General features: G+C 50.7%; 1 pseudogene; it reads right to left on the reverse strand.

The window, feature by feature from the left end:
* Positions 1-446: 446 nt before the first annotated feature.
* Positions 447-1027, reverse strand: LOC105489304 (10 kDa heat shock protein, mitochondrial pseudogene; annotated as a pseudogene).
* Positions 1028-4386: the final 3359 nt, after the last annotated feature.

The following is a 4386-nucleotide window of genomic DNA, read 5'->3' on the forward strand; positions in this document are numbered from 1 at the left end:
GATGTGCCTTTCCTTATTCATCTTCCAACCAGAAAGACCCCAGCAGGGCCAACTGATCACTCATATGTTTTTAGGGTTTTTTTTTTTTTTTTTTTTTGGTACAAATTCAAGGCTAGAAATTCCTTTGGACAAACTCATTTCTAAAAGGCAGAGAGTTTCCCTTTGGTTTTTATGCAATCAGAAGAGAAGCCAGAGTATATAATGAAGTGTTTAAATAATATCAACTTAATTTTGAACTGTTTTGGTCCATTTACTTTTTTATCTTTACACTTGGAGAAAATCTGAAAATTCAGGCTTCTACTGTGGCAGGAAGGGATCCCGAGACCACCTAAGGGTGGGCTGCTGGCTTCTCAAACCCCCTTTTTAAGATTGCTCCTGCCTCTTGCTGCAAATTTAGAAGGTACTTTTTTCTTTTTTTTGTCATTAGTTATCATCAGTTTATTATAAAAGAGAAATATGCAAATTATTGACATGATGAAAGATTTCAGAACTTCAGTGGAATGGGCAGCTTCATGTTGATGCCATTTCAATAGTGACTTATTTCAGTCTACGTACTCTCCAAGAATGTCACCATCTCTAAATAGGAAAGAATCCTTGTCATCTAGAACTACTTTGGTGCCTCCGTATTCTGAGAGAAGAGCTTTATCTCCAACTTTCACGCTAACTGGTTGAATCTCTCCACCCTTTCCTTTAGAACCCGATCCAACAGCGACTACTGTTGCTTGCAATACTTTTCCTTGAGATTTTTCTGGAAGCATAATGCCTCCTTTGGTTACAGTTTCAGCTGCACTCCTTTCAACCAATACTTGGTCAAAGAGTGGAAGAAATTTTCTAAACGCTTGTCCTGCCATGACTCCCTCCACCTCAGACTCGTACTCCGCTCTCGTGTGGCGCTGCAAGGAGAGACCCCAGAAGGTACTTTTTCCTATAATCTAAAGGTACGTAGCCTGTCTCTGCATCTATGTATATGAATGTGTAGGTGGGTAAGGGACGATGGCTGTCTTCAAATTCCTTACATTTTTCTCTAAAGCAAAAGGAAGCAAAGAAAACAAGGAGTTCAGACGCCTATAAAAATGGAGGCGTTGGGCCGGGCGCGGTGGCTCACACCTGTAATCCCAGCACTTTGGGAGGCCGAGACGGGCGTATCACAAGGTCAGGAGATCGAGACCATCCTGGCTAACACGGTGAAACTCCATCTCTACTAAAAATACAACAAAATTAGCCGGGCGTGGTGGCGGGCGCCTGTAGTCCCAGCTACTCAGGAAGCTGAGGCAGGAGAATGGTGTGAACCGGGGAGGCGGAGCTTGCAGTGAGCAGAGATCGCGCCACTGCACTCCAGCCTGGGCAACAGAGCGAGACTCCGTCTCAAAAAAAAAAAAAGAAAGAAAAGAAAAAGAAAAAAATGGAGGCGTCATAATTGCTACTGAGTCTGGAGGGGAGGGACTATAAGATCTGCCAGGCTGGCTCTGCAGCCAGAAGCAGCCCAAGGCAGCGCGCTTTCTCCCTGGGCAGGTGTGCAGGGCTCACCTTTGCTCAACAGTGACACCCATGTCTGTCTTCTCCATAGATGTCCACAGCCCAGCCATAATTTTCCTGCTCATGCCCTCTTCCAGCACCTTCACTTCTGTTTATGGGAGAACAATAGCCTTTCAAAGCCTTGTCTGCGGGCCTCATGCCCGGTATTTGAATGTACCTGAAGGGCCCGCAGCAGAGGGATGCGAGTGCACAGCCCTGGGCTTTTCTCTGCCAGCCCCCTCCGACCTCCTCCTCGGCATGGCCACTTTTGGGTCCCCCTGATTTCTTCCGTGTCACCTCCCCTGTTCCAGTGTCCCCTGTCCTTCCTGTCGGTTGGGCACACACTGCCGTTCTCGTTCTCTAGCATCAGGTGGTGCGGTCACAGCCTCTTGACGGCCCAGCCTCCTGAGGACCCATCCCTTGCTCGCCAGCCCCTGCCACAAGCCAAGCACAGGAGTCCGTTTTACAGATGAGAAACTGAGGCCCGGCAAGGTGCTCACCCCAACCTCAGCACCAGTGTTCATTTACAGATGAGGAACAGTGAGGCACTTACCCTGGCCCAGCTAAACAATCGCCAAGATGCGAACTCAGATCTACCTCGGGTTTAGCGCGCTCTTCCTTTGGCCTCTGCCATCTGTTTGGCTCCACGCTTTCTGTAATAACAACAGTTACAAGTTAGCGAGCCAGTGTTGCGTGCAGGCGCTGTCCTCACAACTTTGCTAGTACGGGAGAGGCGGGGCTTGCACGAGACCGCCTGGCCCAGGGCTCAAGTCCTAACCCTTGTGCTCTACCTCCCTCCACTGTGACAAACGTCTCATTTAGAAACTGCAGGCTCAGCCGGGTGCGGTGGCTCACGCCTGTAATCCTAGCACTTTGGGAGGCCAAGGAGGGTGGACTGCCTGAGGTCAGGAGTTCGAGACCAGCCTGGGCAACATGGTGAAACCCCGTCTCTAGTAAAATACAAAAAAAGAAATAATTAAAAAAAAAAATTAGACGATCATGGTGGTGGGTGCCTGTAGTCCCAGCCACTCGGGAGGCTGAGGCAGGAGAATTTCTTGAATCCGGGAGGCAGAAGTTGCAGTGAGCCAAGATCGGGCCACTGTACTCCAGCCTGGGAGACAGAGCAAGACTCCGTCTCCAAAAAAAAAAAAGAAGAAAGAAACTCCAGGCTCAAAGCCTAGTGGACAGATTTGGATTTCTGTCGGGGCCGTGTCACTAAACGACCTCCTTCAGTCTTAGCTTCTGCACCGGCAGACCGGGACAGGTCTGCTCACCTGAAGAGCCGTTTCACAGCTGCACCTAGTGCAAGTCCCGGCAGTCAGCGGGCGCTGGATGGATGCTAGCGCTTCTGCCGTGGGCTCCAATACCCAGTCTGTTTGTGTGTGCCCATCTTAGTGTCCCCTGCCTCCATTCCTTTTCTCAGAGTTGATTGCAATGTTTTACAAGTTTGGTAGGAGCAAGGCAGGGAGAGAGGCGTTTCTGCTTCAATGTCTCCTCTAAAACTTAATCCCCAGTATGGCAGCACTGAGAGGTGGGGCCTCTAAGAGGGCTCCACCCTCATGAATGGATGAATCCACTCATGGACTAATGGGTTCATGGATTAATGGGTTATCATGGGAGGGGAACAGGTGGCTTTAGAAGAGGAGGAAGAGGCTTGAGCTAGCACGTTGCTATGTTAACATGCTCAGCCCCCTCTCCATGTGGAGCCCGGCATTGCCTTGGGGTTCCGTAGTGAGTCCCCAGTAGCAAGAAGGCTCTCACCAGATGCCACACCTCCAGCTTGGACTTCTCAGAGGCCTCCATAACTGGAAGAAATAAATTCCCTTTCTTATAAATTATCCGGTTCAGGCGTTTTGTTACAAGCAATTGAAAATAGACTAAGGCAGCTGGAAAGAGGGAATATGGGTCCAGGGAGCAGACGAGTATCAGCAGGATAGAGAGAGGCCTCCCCGTGCCCTGGCCAGGTAAACACCATTGTCACGTTTCCCGGCTCTCTCACAATTCCCCTTCAATGCCATCTGACCCATCTCCTTCCACCTTTCCTCAGTGCACTGCAGGCAACACCTTCTCCCGCCCCATCGCACCCCGGCCACCCCGCCTCCTCTGTGCTCTGGAATGGACATGTGTTCCGTGGGGCTTCAGGGGAAGGAAACATCACCATCATCTACGTTCACTCAGTCATGAGCTTTTGGGCAGGGCTCAGTGTAACTCGGCGGCACATTTTAACCTGAGGCCCCAACCCCTTTCTCCATTGGACCTGTGTGTAAGTATGAAAGAATATGCTTGTCTTGAGAACCTGCCTCGCTGGAGAAAGGATTCCCTCCCGTGACGTCCAACTCAGAGAGCCGTGTGCAGGCATCTGCAGGGTAGAGGGGACTCAGTGGCACCCCAGAAAGTGAACCAACCACACAGTCTCCCTCTGCCTTCCAGTGCCCCCACTTCACCCAGACTGAATATCGCTGAGTGTATACTCTGGTCTGAATACACCAATCGCAAAAGTCCTCTCTTCCCAGATGGAGGAATTCCAATTTGAACCCCTGCCCTTGTCTGGGGAACCAGCATGATAGGAATGCAAGGATGCCATTCCTGGCCCTCTGGGCAGCAGACCACACCCGCGGAGGGTGCCTGCTTGCCTTCAAGGCTTCAGTCATGCTGGCATTGAGCGCCAGGTCCTTTGGAATAACCAGACTCCCAGGCTGCAGTCATGAGAATGCTGACGCCCATCACTCCAGGGAGTCCCCCACACAGGCACATCGCCCCCCCCACCGCAGGCACACACGCAGGCACACACACAACACTTTTCTTACATCATTTACTCTTTCCTCTGACTCACAGCATGTTTCCCTCGTGTGTAACTGAAACACCTCCCAT

This window comes from Macaca nemestrina, chromosome 19, assembly GCF_043159975.1.
Source record: "Macaca nemestrina isolate mMacNem1 chromosome 19, mMacNem.hap1, whole genome shotgun sequence".
Lineage (NCBI taxonomy): Eukaryota > Metazoa > Chordata > Mammalia > Primates > Cercopithecidae > Macaca > Macaca nemestrina.